The sequence below is a fragment of the Diabrotica virgifera genome, chromosome 2, assembly GCF_917563875.1.
Source record: "Diabrotica virgifera virgifera chromosome 2, PGI_DIABVI_V3a".
Lineage (NCBI taxonomy): Eukaryota > Metazoa > Arthropoda > Insecta > Coleoptera > Chrysomelidae > Diabrotica > Diabrotica virgifera.
The window spans coordinates 94,124,568-94,148,537 of NC_065444.1; the positions used below are offsets into that span (position 1 = coordinate 94,124,568).

The 23,970-nt window shown below is 31.4% G+C and overlaps 2 protein-coding genes across 4 annotated transcripts in view; both read right to left on the bottom strand.

The window, feature by feature from the left end:
- Window positions 1-23,970, bottom strand: part of LOC114349497 (ABC transporter G family member 20-like) — a 636,826-nt gene that overhangs the window by 406,049 nt on the left and 206,807 nt on the right. The gene's annotated exons all lie outside the window — the stretch shown is intronic.
- LOC114349498 (ABC transporter G family member 23-like) overlaps window positions 1-23,970 on the bottom strand; it is a 205,925-nt gene that overhangs the window by 180,943 nt on the left and 1,012 nt on the right. The window lies entirely within an intron of this gene.

Genomic DNA, 23,970 nt, shown 5'->3' on the forward strand with positions numbered 1-23,970 from the left:
GGACTTCCGATTGCTTCAGATCGGAAGTGGGAAAATTTTCGTTTTAGTTTTATTTTACATCAATTTTATTGCGATCTATTTTATACAAAATAGTAAACAATATACCGACTGGGTATTTTCTTATGGTTGGTATGCACATTTAATAAGAGCAACAAAGAGACATGTATTTATTATACATTTAAAACGGGTTAGAAGATATGGAACGAACGAACTATTTAAAAATAGTAAGGGTCACAGAAAAATTTCGCGTCGTAGGTATGGCTGTGTCAGACAGCGTTGCCAAAGTTGGAAGTTATCAAAAGAAAATATTAAAGTAGAAAAAATAATATATTTAACTTTTTGTAAACAGATCATAAACAAATTATTTAAAGGAAAAAAACTTAAGTAAAAAAAAATTGTTTTCACCAATGTTAAAAAATGTGAAAACGTTGAATTATAATTCATCGTTTGGTTCAAAATAATTTGGTTAGTACACTATTTCTTAACAAAAATTAATATATTTTTTCTACTTTAATGGCTAATGATGCATATTTGCCTGTCCCAGAGACTTTGTAAACACAACTTTTCCGTCATTAGATCAGACAGAAGGACAAATGAGGTGTAAGAGTGAAAGCTCTTAACCCAAGGATGTTATTAGGTGAGAAATTTGATCGCACTTCCGGTTTTAGAGTTAAAATTAGAAGAACTATTTTAAAGTCGCTGAAATAGTACAAGCGACATATTATTCGACGCGCCTTAGCAAGATGCTTCCGTTCGCGAATATAACTGTTACGTTATTAAAAGAGATAGAATGACAAATGATGTGTCGAATGAGAGCTTATAACCCAAAGATGGTATTAGAAGTAAGAAATTTGATCTCGGACTTCCGTTTATAGAGTTACAACCGGAAGTATGGTTTTAAAGACGCCGAAATAATACAAGCAATGTTTTATTGAACACGCTTTAGCAAGACAAAAACAAATGTATTGTACTATTTCGGTGATTTTAAAACAGTACTTCCGGTTGCAACTCTGATACCATCTTTGGGTTATAAGCTCTAATTTGATACCTTGTCTTCGTCTTGCTAAAGCGCATCGAATAATATGTCGCTTGTGCTATTTCGGCGATTTTAAAACACTACTTCCAGTTTCAACTCTGCAACCGGACGTGTGAGGTCCAATTTCTCAGCTTTATTAACATCCTTAATTCGACACCTCATACTTACTCCATGGCGTTACAACCCTTCGTGGGTTTTAGCCGACTCGACAACATGCCTCGACTCTTCTCTGTCTTGGGAAATCTCTGTCCAGTTCTCCACGCCCGTAGCTTTCAGGTCTCCTGCTATATTATCTCGCCACCGGAGTTGAGTGTTTTAATAACGTAGGAGTTATATTCGCGGACAGACAGACCGAAGGCCAGACTTGCATAAAGCCGGAAGAATATAATGGTTTTCGTCTTGCTAAAGCGCGTCCAATAATAAGTCGTTTATAATATTTGGCGACTTTAAAATAGTACTTCAAGTTTCAACTCTAAAACTGGAAGTGTAAGGTCAAATTTCTCACCTTAATAAGATCCTTGGGTTATGAGCTTTCATTCGACCGCTCATTTGTCCTGTCTTATCTAATGACAGAAAAGGTGTGTTTACAAAGTCTCTGCATGAGAGAGACAGACATGCGTAATTTAATTATCCATCAAAGTAGAAAAAATAGTTATTTATGTACCAAGTCAGTAAAGTGACTTTTTATCGAATGAGTCTGATATTACAAGAAGAGCGAGCGTAACGAGCGAGGCGAGTAACAGACGAGTTCGATAAGGAGTCTTTACTGACGTGGTGCATACAAAAGTTTATCGCTAACATATTTTTTAAATTTAATGTCGTCCGAATCACTGGGGTTATAAACGACAACAATGGAAAATACATATTAAAAATAAAAAGAGATTGTAATATTAAGTAAATACATATTATGTACTAACAAAAAGTATACATGAAAAATTTGTGATACAATTAAATGTCTTTTATTCCTATTTCCGTTAAAAACTGTATGTTCAATATCCCTTTTTTAAGTAGTGGGGGGCTGACTCAGCCCCCCCACTAAAATAATAAATTCCTGCTCAGTGTAATGGGCTGAAAATTTTTGATTTGTGAAATATGAAAGCTCATAAATCAGGTCTATTTGTTTTTTAATTTTTGCAAGTGGGGGGGGGGGGCAGCTCAACACGAGTGCGTCTGACATGCTTAGCGTAAATGAAAATGAATCGGTCGGTTGTTTCTACGACCGGAATTCAACAGTGCCAACATTTCCGTAGACAAATTCATAGTCGAAAATTTCTAAAAGAAAAATTTTGTTTCGGGGACGTTTGTTTGGCCGGGGAAGTTTTCAACATTTCGAGCCACTGTGCGCCACTGTGTTTTTTATGGGAGCTGGCGCCTCCGACTACTCACGAAGTTGGTGACTTATTTATTACATACATTGATGTTGAGATACTTCGTAATATAAAATGAGCTGCATTTCTAATTCAATCGATACAATTACTAATAAACGTGTAGATGTCACGAAATATTTCTCATTAAAATTGTGGACGAACACACAGTGGCACCCAAAATCATGACAGCCAAAATCCCGACAGCCAAAATCCCGACGGCCAAAACCCCGAAACGCCAGAATCCCGACAAGCCAAAATCCCGACAAACCAAAATCTCGACATGCCAAAATCCCGGCATTGAGCAATTCTCGCAAAGTAAAAATACCTACAACTATATTTTGAATTATTGTTCCCGTTTTAAATACAGTACCAAATAATAGGTATAATAGAGTATTGAAATTGAAAAATTAATTTACTTACTTACTAATAATTACGGGTACTAAGTATTATTTTGTACCTATTTTAAAAGAGCAAATTATTAAAAACTTGATTGTTATATGAACATAAACTTGAATTGACGATTTGATTATACAGGGTGTCCAGAAGCTCTACCGACAAACGAATACAGGTACCTCAGATAATTTTAAGACAATTTAACCCAATTCACCCAGTCCAAAAATGCTTTTTAAGGGAGCTAGAGCTCTTTGAATATGGCGTCTTGTAATTAGTTTCTTTTAAATACCTCCAGAGCGCTTCTAGTTAGAAAAACAAAAATTTGGAAGCATATTTATCTTCCAGAGTTAAATCGACTCCATCTATTGCGAATTTCTAGTACCAGTCATAGGCGTCCGTTTTGGGTAATGCAACGCATTTATCGCATACTTTTTTTGTCTTTAACTTTTAAGCATTTTTTACTCTGGATTATTAAATTGTAAGGTATATTAGTACTAAAAGGTACTCTTGCCTTAAGTCGGTAGGATACACCATTTTCTAGAAAAATCAATTTATTGAAAAATTTTTTCAAAAAAATTGGTGTGTTTTACCAATTTAAACCAAGAGTAACTTTTAGTACTAGAATACTTCATAATTTAACAATATAGTGTCAAAAATGCCCTAAAATTAAAGACAAAAAAGTTGTGCGATAAAATAACCTTTCACCTACCCAAAACGGGCGCATATGACCGGTACAAGAAATTTGCAATTTTAATGAAATCAATTCGTCTCTGGAATATAAATAAACGTGTCAGTTTTCGTTTTTATAAATAATTTTTTTAATTTTTTTTTTGAAATTCAAAAAACAAAAAATATCCAATTTGATTTTTCTAGAAAACGGTGTATCGTATCGACTTGATAGTCCATTCTTTCACGGTTTTTGCTCTAAATTTTAAAGAACAGCTTGGATCGACATGAAATTTGGCATACGCATAACTTACATGTCAAAGAAAAAAAGTGATATTGTGCCGATGTGTGCTTTTGCCCTGGGGGTGACTTTCGCCCCCTCTTGGGGGTGAAAAAATATAAGTCTCAAATAAGTCCGGATATGGATAAACTGACTAATTTTAAGTAACTTTTGTTCTATAGAGCTTTTTCGCCAAGTCGACACTTTTTGAGTTATTTGCGAGTGAATATGTTCATTTTTCAACAAAATAACTACATTTTTAGACGGTTTTTCGCAAATAACTCAAAAAGTAAGTATTTTGTCGAAAAAAACGTTTTTAGCAAAAATATATCCTGTAAAAAATAAAAAAAAAGGTGTACGCGTTAGGTCTCTGGACCTCGTAAAACCAGAGTTATAGCCAATGAAAAATATATTCCTATTCACCAAATTTTAAATAGAATACTTCGAAGTGAAATATCCAAAAAATTAAGCACTTTTTGGGGAAAACCCGTTATAACTTTTTTAAAATGTTAAAAAAAGCTTTATTTCTGTTTTTATAAAAAGTTTCTAGCATTAAATTTAGGTAAGTTACGCTCAAAATAAAGTTGGTCGCTTTTGTTTTGGCAAAAAAAATCAGGAAGACCACCCCCTAATTAGCAACTTAAATGAAATTAATCGTTACCGCTCCACAAATTATTTTACTTATGTTGTGTTTATATGGTATGTAAGTTTCATCGATTTAAAGTGCTTATTTTGGAAAAAAATTGCTTTTAAAATAAAATTTTTAAAAATTTTAATTTTGAAAAATAGGTTTTTTTAAATAACTTAAAAATTGTTAGAGATATCAAAAATCTAGAAAAACAAAAAAAGTCAGCATTGCTTTTCTGAATATCATGTATTTTTTTGTTTTTCTGTTAGAGAAAAATTGATTGAGATTTGGTGTTTCTAAATTTGCATACATTCGTGATGAGTGACTAGTTCAACCCCTTTTCACTAGAGCCCTTTCAAAAATAAGGACTTTGAACCGATGAAACTTACAGATCATATAAACAGTATATACACGGGTCAAGAAACTTGTGAAGTCGTAACTATTAAGTTCATTTGAGATACTAATTAGGGGGTGATTTTCCCGATTTTTTACCAAAAAAAAAGAGACTAACTTTATTTTGAGCGTAACTTGTTTACTTTTGATGTTAGAAATTTTTTTTATAAAACAAAAATTAAGCTTTTTTTAAACACTTTAAATAAGTTGTTATGAGTTTTCCCCGAAATGTGCTTCATTTTTTGATATTTCACGTTAAAATATTCCATTTGGAATTGGATGAATATGAACCTATTTTTAATTAGCTATAACTCTGCTTCTACTAGGTATAGAAACGTGATATATACACCATTTTTTAAAAATTTTTACAGGCTATATTTTGCTAAAATTATTTTTTCGACAAAATACGTACTATTTGAGTTATTTGCAAAAAACCGTCTAAAAGTGTGGTTATTTTGTTGAAAAAATGAACATATTCACTGGCAAATAACTCAAAAAGTATTGACTTAATGAAAAAACTCTATAAAACAAAAGTTACTTAGAATTAGTCAGTTGATCAATTTCCGGACTTACTTTGGACGAATACTTTTTCACCCCCAAGAGGGGGTGAAAAGCACCCCCGGGGCAAAAGCACATATCGGCACAATATCACTTTTGTTCTTTGACTTGTTAGCTATGTGTATGCCAAATTTCATTTAAATCCAAGCGGTTCTTTAAAATTTAGAGGTTTTGCAATATTTTACCGTTAAAGAACGGACTATGAAGCCAGAGTTCCTTTTAGTACTAGACTACCTCACACTTTAATAATCCATAGTCAAAAATGCTTAAAAATTAAAGACAAAAAATTTATGCGACAAAATTACCGTTGCCTACCCAAAACGGACGCCTATGACCGATACTAAACATTTACAATGGATGGAATCGATTTATCTCTGGATGATAAATACGTGTACCAATTTTCGTTTTTCTACATGGAAGCATTCTGGAGGTATTTAATGAAAACTAATTACAAGACGCCATCTTCAAAGAGCTCTAGCTCCCTTGTTCGGACTGAGTGAATTGGGTTAAATTGTCTTAAAATTACCTGAAGAATCTTTTGTCTTCGTTTGTCGGTAGAGTTTCTGGACACCCTGTATATCGAACTAATTTAATTCATGTATCTACATATGTTAGAAATTTTATTTAGAAAATTTATAGAAAGTTTATATTAAATGGTAAATACTTTTGTTTAATAACAAAAAATAAAAAACTAATGTTCATAAACAAAAAACCAGAAATAAATGTAATTATATCTTTATAAAAGAAAGTCGGTATTTTGACGTGTCGGGATTTTGACGTGTCGGGATTTTTCGTGTCGGGATTCTGGCGTGTCGGGATTTTGGCTGTCGGGATTTTGGCTGTCGGGAGTTTGGGGTAGATCCGGGCGCAACAATACCCGGAGCACTTGGGTGTTCAGGGTTACAGCTAAGGCACGTCATCTTTTGGAGTTGCATGAGGTTTCGGCACTAATTTAATGTTAACAGATTACTAGGGGGTTTTTCTATTTTTTTTTACTCCTACGTACTCTGTTTTTATCAATTTACTGTCGCGAAGCCTCAGAGCTCCAGAAGATGACGTGCCTTAGCTGTAACCCTGAACACCCAGGTGCTCCGGGTAGTGTTGCACCCAGATCTACCCCAAAATCCCGACAGCCAAAATCTCGACGGGTAAAATCCCGACACGCCAGAATCCCGACACTCCAAAATCCCGACACGTCAAAATCCCGACTTTCTTTTATAAACATATAATTACATTTATTTCTGGTTTTTTGTTTATATACATTTGTTTTTTATTTTTTGTTTCTAAACAAAAGTATTTACCATTTAATATAAACTAATTTTCTAAATAAAATTTCTATCATAGATACACGAATTAAATTATTTTTCTTTTTTTGTCAATATATAGTTCGATATACAATCAAATCCTCAATAATTCAAGTTTACCTTCATATAACAATCAAGTTTTTAATAATTTGCTCTTTTAAAATAGGTACAAAATAATACTTAGTAAGTAAGTATTAGTAAGTAATTAATTTTTCAATTTCAATACTCTATATACCTATTATTTGGTACTGTATTTGAAACGGGAACAATTCAAAATGTAGTGGTAGGTATTTTTACTTATGCAAGAATTGCGCCATGTCGGGATTTTGGCTCTCGGGATTTTTTCTGTCATGATTTTGGGTGCCACCGTGTGTTCGTTCACAAGTTTAGTGAGAAATAGTTCGTGACATCTACACGTTAATTACTATTTGTATAGATTCAATTAGAAATGCAGCTCATTTTATATTAAGAAGTATCAATGTATGTAATAAATAAGTCACCAACTTCGTGAGTAGTCGGAGGCGCCAGCTCCCATAAGAAACACAGTGGTGCACAGTGGGACGAAATGTTGAAAACTTCCCTGGCCAAACGTCCCCGAAACAAATTTTTTTTTTAGAAATTTTCGACTATGAATTTGTCTACGAAAATTTTGGCACTATTGAATTCCGGTCGTAGAAACAAACGACCGATTCATTTTCATTTACGCTAAGCTTGTCAGACGCGGAACAAGCTTAGCGTAAAAGGTAATGCACGTTTAAACATTGAACGACTTTTTCTCTACAGTGGTACATTATATCAGATATAAGAATAATGTTTCCTCATGTACCTACATTTTCAATACATTTTCAAAAAAATATGGTACCAATTGTTTATAAACAATTTCTGAACAAAGATATGTAAAACTAAAACTAAACTAAAAACCATTCCAATTATTATTAGGGCAGTCAATGAGGGTATTTGGCTCCGAATTCCATCCTACTACATCGATTTACTTGATATTTTCACAGTAAGTAGGGAATAGCCTCTACTTATCTTCTAATTCAAAGTCTACCCTATGCCGATGTGCGTTTTTATCTTGGGGGTGGTTCCCACCCCTTCTCGGGGGTGGAAATTTTTTGGTTAAAATAGCTACGGAAATGGCTAGAGAACCGAATTCTATGCCAAAACTGTTTTACATATTTTTTTGAAAACTCAATACTTTATGAGTTATGCTTGGTTGAAAATCGCCCATTTTCATTGAAAAATGACACCTATGCGGACGGTTTTTTGCGAATACCTTAAAAACTATGCATCTAACGAAAAAAACTGTATAAAATATTTTTGTAACTTATAAAAAAACAAAGGGATGCGTTCCTTCATGAATCTTCTAGTCATAATATAAAAAGAGATATGGTAGGTGAGAAGAGTTTGTTTTCTTGGTGCATACTCAAATCGGTGTGTTCAAATTGAAATAACAGAGAAACGATCGATTTTAGGTGTAAAATGATACTATTACCTTTTGTAATGCTTGAAAGAACCTCTAAAATAAGCAATATTAAATGTAGATTCAAACTAAGTGAGATAAGCTGCAAAAAAATTGATGACTAATGTATTTTAAGAAAAAATGAAAAGTACATTAACCCCACATCCATCAGAATTTAAATGTATCGTGTTCCTTCTACAATACTTTTTATTATAGTGCTATTTCTGTGTTCAAAAAGTTGGACGGGTTTAAAATAAATGATTTTTGAAAAAAATAAGATCAAATTATAGAGCGCATTTTTAAATTTTCTTAAAAATCTTTTTTTTTTCTCCATTTAACTCGAAAATGATAATAGTCCAAAAAAATAAGATTTTTCTCGTGACACATCCCCCTCCAGGCCGAAAAGAAATTTTTTGAGTAGTATCGACCTCTATATTAATAACCTTTTTGTTTCCTGCAGCCGATTTTGATGATATACATAGTTATAAACAAATGAAGATCAAAAAACGGTAAATTTTCACTTTTTCGTCTATAACCAAAAGCATTTTAAACAAATTTGAGAGTAAGAAACTCATAAATCGTCTAAAAAATTTCAATATGGCGTTCGCTGAATATGTCTATCCTTATTGGTTGCTTAGAAAATTGCAAAATAATTCATAAATTTTGAGTTTTTATAAATATTCATAACTTATGTAAAAATTAACTTAAAACCTTCTTATTACACGAACTGCTGAGACTTCTGGTGCTTAAATTATATTTTAAAGGACATCGCACACATCTTATGGAAAATATAATGTCACTCAAATTCAATAAAATTTATACGAATAGATTCGTTTTAAATTAACGGTCAAATCTTATCATTGCGCCAACTCTTAATTATGATTAATTACGGCGCAAATTGCAATTAAAGTTTATCGAAATCACATTTTTTGAGTCAGTAAAAGTGTCAGTTACAATTACTATTGCTCTGGGTGCTATTCACAAGAGCTTAAACCCCGCTGGGTCTAAGCGGATTAGTGAAACTAATCCGCTGATTTATGGAGTACCGACAATTTGGGTATTTTAAAATATTTTTTCTCTCTCTAACTTATGTACGTACCCATTTGATTTCAGATTTATTTATATCAATTTCTGCTCTTATTATTGAAAATATAGAGTTGGCGCAATGATAAGATTTGACCGTTAATTTAAAACGCATCTATTCGTATAAATTTTATTGAATTTGAGTGACATTATATTTTCCATAAGATGTGTGCGATGTCCTTTCAAAGCAATTGGTCAAATAGTGTAAAAGTTATTTAATTTGTTTATTCCAAATTCATTTTTTTGCAACACTATAAGTCAGAAAATTATGAGGTTACAGTTAGACTTCTGACAGTTTATGGAAAAAGAACATTTATACTATTGACTTAATAAAAAAAATGACAAAAAGTGATTTTAAACAGTGTAAAATTATTTTGCAAAAACACGTCGATTTTTTGCTTATTTATAAACAATTAGAATAACTTTTTAACCGTTACCCGTAGAAAAATTATTTTTTCATATTTGGAAAGACTTAATTTTTATACATATTTAGAAAGAAAAACAATTGTCCTAGGACAATTAGAGACGAAGTTAGCCCCCCTTTTTTAATTCACATGTTTTTGCAAAATAAGTTTGCAGTATTTAGAATTATTTTTTGTCATTTTTTTAATTAAATTAATAGTATAAATTTTCTTCTTTCATAAACTATCCAAAGTATTACTGTAACTTCATCATTTTCTGACTCATAGTGTTGCAAAAAAAAATAATTTGGGATAAAAAAAATTAAATAACTTTTAAACTATCTGATCAAGTGCTTTAAAATTTAGGGTATGATTTATTCACCCGAAGTCTCAGCATTCCTTGTAATAAGAACGTTCTAAGTTCATTTTTACATAAGTTATGAATATTTATAAAAACTCAAATTTTATGATTTATTTTGCAATTTTCTAGGCAACCAATAAGGATAGACATATTCAGCGAACGTCATATTGAAGTTTTTTATACGATTTATGAGTTTCTTACTCTCAAAATTGTTTAAAGTACTTAAATTTTTGGTTATAGACGAAAAAAGCGAAACTTTACCGTTTTTTGATCTTCATTTGTTTATAACTATGTATATCATCAAAATCGGCTGCAGGAAACATATAGGTTATTATTATAGATATCCATACTACTCAAAAAATTTGGTTTCGGCTTGGAGGGGGTTGTGTCACCAACAGGATATTTTTTTTCCTTATTTCTTTGAACTATAAGAGATACGAAAAAAAGATACTATACAAAAATGTAGGGCGTGTCGGGATTTTGGCCGTCGGGATTTTGGCTGTCGGGATTTTGGCTGTCGGTATTTTGGGGTAGATCCGGGCGCAACACTACCCGGAGCACCTGGGTGTTCAGGGTTATAGCTAAGGCACGTCATCTTTTGATGGTTCATGAGGTTTCGGCACTAATATAATGTTAACAGATTACTAGGCGGTTTTTCTATTTTTTTTACTCCTAAGTACTCTGTTTTTATCAATTTACTGTCGGAAAGCCTTAGAGCTCCAGAAGATGACGTGCATAGCAGTAACCTTGGGTAATAGTTTCTCCTAGGGTCGGTTATGATGTAATATTCGTGTTCAGCAGCCTTAAAAAACCCCCGAGTAATCTGTTTTCATCTATTTAGTGTCTAAACTTCACAAAAATCTCCAATACCCCCGAAAAATTTAGAAACTCCAGATGTCGTGTCTTAGCAGTACCCCTGGGCACCAGGTGCTCCAGGAGCCGGTTCTGATGACGCATTTATGTTCAGTGACCCAAAAACCACCGAGTAACAAAAAATGCCCTTAATATATTGATTTTGATATGTTTACGTACTTTTGCGTTAACTATGTTTATGTACATTTTTCTATTATGTATAGACATTTTACTTGACGTCGTCCTGAATACAGTGCAAACAGTTACAGGTGGATAGGTGCTGTGGTACTGTATTTAAAAGCGATTTATTTTTTTCTAAATGCCCTGGTCAAAAAAGATAATGGAACAATGTATCCCATTATTATACTGGAAAAAGTACAAGAAGAAGACATCTATATAATCATCAAAATTTATATTTAAATTATGGAAATTTACATGTTTTTATATTAAATAACAAAAATACTAATTACTTATACTCGATTGGCATCATAAAATTCCATTTACTTAAAACCATAAAATCCAATTAGTAGGGTATTTATAATTATACAAAAAACGTTGCCAACTAAATATGGTTTTTTATTATGCAAGAACATTATAGACGTTTTTAACAGATATTAAATCCACTGGCAACGTTTATTTGGCATTTTTATGACTTATGATGATGTTCTGTTGTCATTTACGACTTGGAGATTTATGGTTTAATAAATTTAGACAATTTCATCAATAACTCGCAATAAATGTATGATTATCACGATGATCATCAAGCAATTTTTTCTGAATTTCTGATGGTGTTTAGTGAGGGTACGTGATTGCGGTTTTATTAAATTTTGCAGCCAAGATATTATGTACATCTTCTTAATGGACATATCTGTGTCTCCATAAATTGAAGAGTTTCTGATAGTAGACAATAATTTATTCATATATAATCAAGAAATAATTGAACCAAATTTAAACTGACGACATATCAGGAAACTATTTATAAACTTATAGTGGCAAAAAAAAATTCACAGCCATTTATTCACCCGATGCCGCCAAGCTATTGAAAAAATCACAAAAAGTACAAGACAAGCTGGATAACATAATATATCATATCAAGGATAGAATGTTCATTACGAAATAGAAGAACAGAAAATCGGCTTTGATAACACTATATGAAGAAACCGACATAACACCGATATGAAGTCAAGTATTTATGAAACCAGTGTAAGGCAGTAAGCCAGTGTAAACACAAAGACTACTAGAAACGGCGGAAATGAGAGAAGAATTACAGGAAATACGCTGAGAGATCGAAAGAGTAGTGAAGACATCAGAAGAAAATGTAATGTACAGTGCATAAACGAATGGACACTAAATAGAAAAAAGAATGCATTAACCACATAAATAGAATGGGGGAGACGCGTGTGATCAAAACAGCAAGAAATATATCACCAATCGGCAGTAAAAACAGTATCGACCGACCGCGCAAAATATGGAAAGACAACCTTCCATAGAGGTATCAATCCGCCAATGAAAAAGCAGAATTAAACTAAACTAAACAAGCGGAACAAGCAGAATTAAACTAAAAAGCTAAAAATAAAAAAAATTTAAAAAATTTAACACATTCGTCAAATGTTGTTCTGAAGCTATTTTCTTGTGGCATTTTTACAATTTTAACTATTTATAATGGGAAATAAGCCACAATATTATTAAAAAATTATTTTTATTAACGTTTCGACGCCCAAATCGGGTGCCGTTGTCAAAATACAAAATACTACTAAAATAAACAAAAATGTTGTTGCTTAGTAAAAAAATTCTTCTAATAATTTATTTAATTTGACTCATTTATATCGGTAATTCAGATACATATGATACATTTTAAAGTAGAAGACTTTAAAATGATATTGCCAATATTTATGAGTTGCATTCCTGGGACGACTTTACTGAAAGATAGTTCATTCGATTACATGAAATCAACCCCAACTCAAGAATATCTGTCACAAAAAAAATCATAGCATGTGATCTGTCTTTAAAAAGACAACCACATGCAACGGTGACATTAAAATCGAATGGAACAGAACAACATAGAACGGGATCCTACAACATTCACAAGAAATAATACGAGGAAAATATCAATACCATACATAAAAGGACTATCCGAGAAACTTAAAACAAGAGGAAATAAATTCAACATTTCAACAACATTCAAAACAAACAACACATTGAGATCTATTCTATCTAAGACTAAACCTAACAATGAACAAGAAAGGACAAAGAATTGTATTTATAAAATACCTTGTGAATGCGAACAGTTTTATATAGGTGAAACATCAAGACCATTAAACGTTAGAATAAGTGAACATCAATCTTATATTAAAAATAGAGAGTTTGATAGATCTCAAATATGTCAACACGCATGGGATAATGAACATAGAGTTCAGTGGAGAGATTCAAGTATAGTCCTGAAAGAAACAGATAGTAAAAAGAGAAAAATCAAAGAAGCGGCTCTAATTATGCTAAACGAAACCAATTGTGTCGCAAATTCCTCGGTGGAATGCAGTAGAATGTGGATACCCATACTGAAAGAGGAAGTCAATAGAAAGAAAATACCACAATTAGTAAGTCAATAGTCGAGTTAGTACTTATTTTATATTTTAGTATTACTTATATATCCATGTATTATTGATATTATTTATAATTTAAACAAAATTACAGTAAAGTCAGAATTTGGTATTAATTTTGAGAGTAATTTAAATGTAACACCAAATACTTACGATGTCGGGATAGTATCACGAGGTTTTTCCTGGTTTTCCCTCGTGATTTACTATGAGATCTCTAACGCGAGAATTTTAATGTCACCGTTGCATGTGGTTGTCTTTTTAAAGACAGATTACATGCTATGATTTTTTTGTGACGGATATTCTTGAGTTGGGGTTGATTTCATGTAATCGAATGAACTATCTTTCAGTAAAGTCGTCCCAGGAACGCAACTCATAAATATTGACAATATCATTTTAAAGTCTTCTACTTTAAAATGTATCATATGTATCTGAATTGCCGATATAAATGAGTCAAATTAAATAAATTATTAGAAGATTTTTTTTACTAAGCAACAACATTTTTGTTTCTGTTAGTAGTATTTTATATTTAGACAACGGCACCCGATTTGGGCGTCGAAACGTTAATAAAAATAATTTTTTAATAATATTGTGGCTTATTTCCCATTATAAATAGTTAAAACATTCGTCAAAGAAAAGCGTGGCGCGTCTTCATCGAATAAACGGTTTTCGCACCACGCTTTTCTTTAACGAATGTGTTAGATTTTTTAAATTTTTTTTATTTTTTGCTTTTTAGTTGATTTTTTTATAATATGTTTAATTTTTGTCACTCGTAACTAAAGTAAATCGTTTCTTACAAATATTTTTTTCATAATTTTTTCAATATATCGTCATGTTTATTAAAATAAATATGTATAAAACATAATATGATGTACAAACATGAAAAGTAGTCGGAATCGGCAAAAAAATTGAAACTTTATTGTTTATTTATGAAGCATAATGTAAACAATTAACGTAAAAAGTGAAATTTTGTATAGTTTATATAATTAGCTACAATCTGTAAGTTTCAAGTATCTTCATTGTAAAAAACAAGATAATTTAAGCATTTTCCGTTGAAATCGTTGTTTTATTTAAACAATTAATAAACAAAACAATTTTTATTGACTATTCGTGTATTGTTCACGCGAATGCACATATCTGCAAATTTTTAGTGATTTGCATTGAAGAAAAGGCAGTTAAATTAACGTCCAGAGATTTGACCTAAATTGAACAAAAGAAAAGCGTTTAATTAATTAATACGACAAAACGAATTCTAAGACTACGATAATAACACGAATTTTTTTAATTCGAGTTGTGGTTGAAGTTTTTTTTCGTATCGTATTGAAATTTGACACGAATAAACGCCGATTAATATATAATAGTATATTATTCAACGAGCATGTAATGACGGCTATTACTCACGATGATGAAGTTTGCGCACACGAGCCGTAGGCGAGTGTCGTAATTCATCAGAGTGAGTAATAGCCATTACATACGAGTAGAATACTATACTTTTTCTACGACCTTTTTTTATTTTAATTAGTAAAAAATATACTCGAATAAACTACTCGATATTTAAATTATAATAATTTACAAAAACTTCTAAATGCTGTTTACCCCTAATATGTGGCTGAATAATTGGTTGCCTACTATTACCAAATTCTTATGTATTGTAAAAATACAACAAAAAATAGTCAATCCAAGTTCTAGTCGTTTCAGAAAAATTATAAGCATAAATTTGTACCTACCGTCAATGAATCTAATAAATAGCAATTGGCTATTATCGGTGGACGTATTTCATTAAAGTTATAATGTATATTTACTTTTACCTATATATAATATAGTAATATAACTATATATACAATATGTTATTTTAACACAATATGGTTTAAAAAATAAACAAAATGTTAGTTAATTCCAATAGGGCTTTTCATTCACAGTCATTTGTTTCGAGCTTCTGTCATGTGTCACATAATATTAATATATATACGCCATACGTTATGGGTATATACCATTGATACACACCAAAGACGTATGACGTAGATATATTAATATTATGTGACACATGAAGGAAGCTCGAAACAAATGACAATCGATGAAAAGCCCTATTAACACCACGGTTGTTAGACTTTATTACGGTTGTCTTGTCCGACGGTGGTGGGGAGACTTATATTTTTGACTTTACGTCACAAGAGTTTACATTCCCATATTTTTAAATGATTTTCGATCATTGAATGTGTGTTATTGTGTATATATGTGTATTATTTGTGTTATTATGAAATAATTAGACAAATAGTACACATTTTATCTTATACCGGGTGGTGAATCGTAAAAAGGGCCATAGGAAACTCAATGTAAAATTCTGAATTGTTGAATTCCTGCTTCCCTAATTATTTTACATCAAAAGTCATGAGAGAATACTTGTAGACAATAAAAATCTGTATTAAAATCAAAAGCTAAAATTGTTCTACGATTTAAATGCATTCCAAAATTTTGAAAAATATGATACATTTGCCACAATAGGTATGCGTGTAAAAGTAAGGCCACACGTTACTATTTAACTGACAGTGCTCACACCATTGACTGAATAAAAAAATCTTTATTATTAATCCTTTCTCCGCAACTGAGGGTATCTTATCAACTGTATTGTTTTTAAACAATAGATGATAAAATAAAAATATTGACAGTTCAAAAATGTGAACATTATTGCATTGTGTGTGGCCTAAGTTTGGGCTGAAAACTAAAATGTATTACATTTTTACAAAATTTTGGAATATGTTTAATTACGTAGACCAATTTTAACAGTTATTTCCAATACAGATTTTAATCCTCTACAAATAGTTTCTAATGTCTTTTGATGTAGGTAGGGAAGCTGGAATTCAACAGTTCAGAATTTTACATTGAGTTAATGCAAAATTTTGACGCATGTCAAAATTCTTAATGTGTTTTAATTGTATTCATTTTTTTCGAATCCTGAGAAAACTAATAAATATTTTTGAAAAATTTAAACTCAGAATGAAAGACTACATTATTACCGAGGGCTGAAAGTCCCTGAAAACTTCTATAATGTTTATTTTAATAAATTACAGGGCTGAAAATAAAAGAGAAGTGTGATATTTAATTTCAAATATTTCATTCAATAGAATCTGCTTGTTTATTCTAAGGGCTTTCGGCCCTCGGTAATAATGTAATCTTGCATCCTGCGTTTAAATTTTTCTAAAATAATTGGTTTTCTCAGGATTCGAAAAAAATCATATTACGATTTAAATGACAGTAAACTCTCGTGACGTAATCTCACCCTTAATGTTCATTGGTTAGTCGATTTAGGCAACCGTAGTAATGTCTAAGAACCGTGTATTAACACAAACAAAATGCGCTAATGTCACTGTCACTAAAATAAATTAATGATAAACGTCAAAATTTTTAGTAAACAAGATATAAACGTAAAAAATATACTGACATTGTTACAGTTAAAAATCCTTTAAAAATTTTTCGAAGATAATTATTGCTATAAATTACAATAATTATTGTATTAAAGAAACAAGTTTAAGTAATTTTATTTGCAGTTTATACGATTAATATTAAAAGTGGCATGCGCCACTTGCATCTAACTTCAGCCCGTGAGTAATCACCCGGGAGTAACTTCAGCCCGTGAGTAATGAAATATTACTCACGGGTAAAGTAATGGGTGCTATTATCTATGACAAAATAGCGAATAATGAGCATGTTATTAAACGGTCGTAGAAAAACAGATATATTAGCGTTTAAAATTTGAAACTTTATTGTTTATTTATGAAACATAACGTAAACAATTATAAAACAAACGTAAAAAGTGAAATTATGTATAGATCATATCATTAGCTACAATCCGTAAAAGTTTCAAGTTTCTACATTGTAAAAAACAAGGGAATTTAAGTATTTTCCAATAAAATGGTTTTTTTTATTTAAACAATTAATAAACATAAACAATTTTTTTATTGACTATTCGTGTATTGTTCCCGCGAGTGCATATGTCTGCAAATTTTCATTCATTTTCATTGAATAAAAGTCAGTTAAATTAACGTCTAAAGATTTGATGCAAACTATTGAAGTAAAGAAAAGCGTTTAAAATGGAACAACAAATAATGTACCAATATAAACATACTATGGATATACCATTGCATCCCTACATGAAAACACCTCAAAAGAATGTAGGACAAATAATTACTCTGCTAAGGCCGATGCCACATTATGCGTTTTGACCGGATGCGGTGAAAACGCATCCGTTTCCAACGCAACCGGACCGACCTGTCACACTATGCGTTTAGTCTGGTGCAGTGTGTAAGCGCGTACCGATGACTCAAAACGCATCCGTTTCCAACGCAACCGGATCGATCTGTCACACTATGCGTTTTCACCGGATGCGGCGGAAACGCATCCGGTCAAAACGCATAATGTGGCATCGGCCTAAGAAGCATCACAACATTTGGGTTGGAAGTGTGGCCTTTTAACAGAAGGCACTGAAAAAATTATCAGGACAACAGAAATTGATTCTTGGAGTATGCAAAAATATTTTATAGAAGTAATCAGAACTATGAGGATAAAAATAAATTACGGGAATGTTGTAAGAAGTACATCATAATAGAAGGATAGAATGAATAGGAAAATATGAAGAGGAAGCCATAACAGAAACGAAATAAGGATGATCCAATTATGCAGAAGGAGTGATCTTAAGCTTTGGGCACCTATTGGAACAAACGAATAGAAGATAAAATAGAAGTAGGTTGAATACTCGAATATATGAAATTTGCGGAATTAAAAGGCAGATATCGAGCACTTCTTTTTATTCTTCTTCTTCTTCTTCTTCTTAGCCTTCTATCGTCCACGTTTGGATATAGGCCTCTCCCAACTCCTGCCATTGGTCTCTATCCTGAGCAACATATTTCCAATTTGTTCCGGCTGCTCCAATTTGTTTATTTTTTAGTTTATTAAATCCATGTATACTTTCGCTCCTAGAGCGTTATCAGGGGCATTTTGTCAAAGTATACTTGGACAAAACTTAATAAACTAGGTGTTCGATATCTGCCTTTTATTTTCATAAATGAATAGAAGATAAGTACACGTTTATAGCAGAGGAAAGAAATTTAATAGAAGTTAGTACATATGGTACCTAACAAAGAATTAACAAAGGTAATAAAAAAAATCACCAAAACTCAAAAACCTGCCAAACAATTGAAAATAAAAACCAATAAATTGAAAACGTTGACTCGTATATATACCTTGGAACAGTCGTCAACTCGAAATAGGATCAAACAACCGAAATACGATCTAGAATTGAAAAGGCCAGAGCAACATTTAAGGGTCATTCCATTTCAAATCACTCAATTTTGGAGCAAAAAAAATTTTGGACCTCCGATTTGTCTGAAAATTGGTATATAGCTTCTGCGGGACGTAAAAATAAGATATTTAAGGTCAAAAAATCTTGTTCTTCTTTTTTTCTCAAAATGTTATTCTATGCGATTTTACAGTGATTTGGTGTTTATTTATACAAATTTGCATTTTCTATCGTAAAGTATCAATGAAAAACATAATATTTTAATAGAAGGGACTCAAAAATGTCATTATATGGCATTATAACAAGTTACTTTGACTTAAAACAAGCTTTTGATCAAATGTTATAGTGTAGAAAACGTTAAAATACCGTTTTTACATTTTTCTCCATTCTCAAAATACATCCTAATCGATTTGGCTGAAAATTTGCCCACAGATAGACAAAACATAGGACTTTAAGTGGTGAAAAGGATTTGAATTATATTACAATACCAAAAAAGTTACATGCAATATTATAGTCAAAAATATAGACGTCTACTGTAAGTAAAATTAACTCGAAAATATCGACCTCACCACAAAAATTGTTAAAAAGAAATTGTAATAATTGTAAATACGATTTATTTGGAACAATTTCAGTTCCTACCATTTTTGTCGAAAAGTTAAAAATGGCGGAGGTATTGAGCAAAACAGGTTCTCCTTTAAAATCAAGATGGCGGCTAACGTAACGGAGGAATTCATTCGTGATTTTAAATTTAGGCTACTATTGACTCCCCTAAAGATCAGAAAAATAAAATTTTGGGCATCTCGGCATTCAAGGTCAAATGCTATCCCGACTGGACTAATATATATACTTTTGGGTCTGATATTACTGCATGTAACTTTTTGAAGTTATACTTCTTTACCGGCGATAGAGGGTAAATTTTTATATGGGAAAACCTAGCGACCGGGCGCATGCGCATTATAACTTTGTTCTGATTGGATGTTTAAATGACATGTCAAAAATTATTCAATATGGCGGCTGTGGCACAGCTGTAGTTAGATTATTTATGGTTGTTGCGTTTTAAAATTTGTGTGAAAAGAAACAACAAACAAAAGTTAGTTAATAGTTATACTGCCTTTTTAAATAGTTTTCATATACCTATATTTTTGGACTTTTGGACTATTTTGGACAAGAAAACTCATTCTAATTTGGTAAGTAGTTTTTATTATAATCATATTGTAATTATACATTTGGATTAGGTTGAAAAACATACATTTATTTTCTCAAGAATGCGGATTTTAGAGAGAAATCCCAAATTAGGTTCGATTTTTATTTTTAAATTATGATTTTTTGGCGTAGATTTATTTATCTAGTAGGTATGTAATGCTTTGATTTACATACTTAATTTGATTACCAACAAAAGTTCTACCAATCTTCATCTAATATATTGTTTTCTTACTGTTTTGTTATATTTTCTTCCACAAAAAACTACGTAATTTAATTTTCAAAACAACTGTCAAACAGTAAAACGTTCAGTTACCGTATTTTTCCACATGATAAATAATGTGGGATTGGACCAGTGAGTCTACGCTTCGGTTACGAGTCAAAGCGGCACGAAATTCAAGGGTTCAATTCCCGATGCAAGTTTTATTTTTTTATTTTTTTATGCATGTTATGATTGTAAGTATATTTGTTATATAATTTTTTTTTCAGAAAATGCGTATTTAAAATTTTTGCCAACAATTATTATCGTTCAGAAATCATTTTTTCTTTGTGGCATTTTTCAATGTGTTTGTGTGCGTTTTATTCTTTTATTTTTTAAAATTTTTGGTATTGTCTTAAAAATCACATAATATGTAGTAGAAGTATAACTTCTTACGTGCGTACAAAGTACACTCACATTCTTTTTGGTATTGTAATATAATTCAAATCCTTCTAACCACTTAAAGTCCTATCTTTTGGCTATCTGTGGGCAAATTTTCAGCCAAATCGATGATGATGTATTTTGGGAATGGAGGAAAATGTAAAAAACGGCATTTTAACGTTTTTTACACTATTAAATTTGATCACAAACTTGTTTTAATTCAAAATAACTTGTTATAATGCCATATAATGACATTTTTAGTCCTTTCTATTAAAATATTATGTTTTTCATTGATACTTTACGACAGAAAATGCAAATTTGTTTAAATAAACACCAAATCACTGTAAAATCGCATAAAATAACATTTTGAGAAAAAAAGAAGAAGAAGATTTTTTGACCTTAAATATATTATATTTACGTCCCGCAGAAGCTATATACCAATTTTCAGACAAATCAGAGATCCAAAATTTTTTGCCTGAGTGATTTGACATGGAATGTACCTAACAACATGAGAAATATATTCACCCATTCCGACATATCTCTCCCACTAAAAATACGGCTGCTAAAATGCCAAGTATTTCCAGTCTTGCTGTATGGCGCAGAGGCATGGACACTAACGGAAACATTAATGAGGAAGCTGGAGGCATTCGAAATGTGAGTGTATCGACGTATCCTCAAAATATCCTGGACAATTCACACCACCAAGGTAGAAATATTGCGCCGAATGGGAAAACAAAAAGAAATCTTTTACAATTAAGAAACGGAAACTTGAATACCTCGGTCATATTATGAGACATGAAAAATATCATATACTCCAACTGCTAATACAGGGTAAAATAGAAAGCAAACGCGGACCCAGAAGAAGAAGACACTCATGGCTTCAAAACTTACGGCAATGGTTTGGACTAACTTCGATCGAGTTATTCAGAAACGCCACAAACAAAATTTAAATTGCTATGATGATAGCCAACGTCCGCAACTGACAAGGCACATGAAGAAGAAGAATACCAAATATTGAAATAGAATCATACCCTAGGCCAGCCCCAGCAGAATGTATAGTAAGACTAGTAAGAACAAAGATTTAACTGAGTACAGCAAAATAGTAATATGCAAACTGAAGAAAAGGAAAATACAAGAGAAATACAAACAAGAACCAAACGAAAAGTTGAAAAAATTAGAAAGTAAAGAAACTCAAAGAAATCCCTATGAAAAGTGGAAAATATTCAAAAGACCAATAACCGATACGTCGGAAGAAGTATGCGAAATAAGAAAATTTAACAGAATAGAGTAGAATAGGAATAATATTCCTATTCTATTCATATTATGCTTTATTGTCATGGAAAATTGTACAATTTTATAGACAAAACTCACAAAGTCATAAAAAACAAGTCAATAACAAACATAACTTACTGAAATTATATAAATCGTCAATATAAATAAAAAATAATGAAGTAAAAACAAAAAACAATAACAATCTATTGCAATGATTAATTATTTATATGGGAAATAAGCCACAATTAAAATGAAAAAAATAATTTTATTTAACGTTTCGACGCCCAAATCGGGTGCCGTTGTCAAAATACAAAATATTACTAAAATAAACAAAAGAGTTGTTGCTAAGCAAAAAAATTCTTCTAATAATTTATTTAATCTCACTCATTTATATTGGCAATTCAGACATATATTATACATTTTAAAGTAGAAGACTTTAAAATGATATTGCCAATATTTATGAGTTGCGTTCCTGGGACGACTTACTGAAAGATAGTTCATTCGATTACATGAAATCAACCCCAACTCAAGAATATCCGTCATAAAAAATTATAGCATGTGATCTGTCTTTAAAAAGACAACCAAATGCAACGACAGTAAAATTCTCGAGTTAGAGACTTCATAGTAAATCACAAGGGAAAACCAGGAAAAAACCTTGTGATACTATCCCGACATCGTAAGTATTTAGTCTTACATTAATTTACTCTCAAAAAATAATATCAAATTCTGACTTGTAACATGTTTAAATTATAAATAATATTAATAATACTAGATATATAAGTAATACTAAAATATAAAATATGTACTAGCTCGATATTATTGACTTACTAATCTTGGTATTTTCTTTCTATTGACTTCCTCTTTCAGTATGGGTAACCACATCCTACTGCATTCTACCGAGGAATTTGCGACACAATTGGTTTCATTTAGCATAATTAGAGCCGCTTCTTTGAGAGTAAATTAATGTAAGACTAAATACTTACGATGTCGGGATAGTATCACAAGGTTTTTTCCTGGTTTTCCCTTGTGATTTACTATGAAGTCTCTAACGCGAGAATTTTACTGTCGTTGCATTTGGTTGTCTTTTTAAAGACAGATCACATGCTATAATTTTTTTATGACGGATATTCTTGAGTTGGGGTTGATTTCATGTAATCGAATGAACTATCTTTCAGTAAGTCGTCCCAGGAACGCAACTCATAAATATTGGCAATATCATTTTAAAGTCTTCTACTTTAAAATGTATAATATATGTCTGAATTGCCAATATAAATGAGTGAGATTAAATAAATTATTAGAAGAATTTTTTTGCTTAGCAACAACTCTTTTGTTTATTTTAGTAATATTTTGTATTTTGACAACGGCACCCGATTTGGGTGTCGAAACGTTAAATAAAATTATTTTTTTCATTTTAATTGTGGCTTATTTCCCATATAAATAATTAATCATAAAAATGCCACAAGGAAATAGCTTCAGAACAACATTAAAATCTATTGCAAAATTTAAAAATTGCAAATTGCATAATTAGTCCTGTCGCCAGGGGGGTACAACGGCCTCCTTAATTCAGATGGACTTACCCAAATTTTTTTTTATGTATTTTGACCCGTATTAGACCTCGTGTATAGAACACGAATTTTTTGGGTAACAGTTGATCCGGATGTCGATAAGATTGTTATAAACAAAGAACTTGAGGAATTACATAACAGGGTTTTGGGTGATTCTCAGCAAAAAATTATCTTACAAGTTTTTTCGTAGGATGCATAATTTTCGAGATAAACGCGGTTGAACTTTCAAAAAATCGAAAAAGTGAAAATTTTTAACCCGAAAAACTTTTGATTAAAAAATAAAATAGCAATTCTGCTTCCTGCATTTGAAAGTTCAAGTCAAGTTCTACCGGTTCTGATTATTTGCATCGCTAAATATTAAGTTTTTATTTGTTAAACAAAGCCATAAACACATAGTGTTTCCCGTACCAATGCATGCGTTTTAATTCACGTAATCTACGTAGAAATTGTTGTATGCGCGCCTACTCGTTCGATTTCAAATGAGAAATGCATTGAAAACATCATTCAATCACTATGTGTTTATAGCTTTGTTTAACAATAAAAAAAAATAATTTTAGCAATGAAGGTAATCAAAACCGATAGAATTTGACTTGAACTTTCAAACGCGGTAAGCAGAATTGCT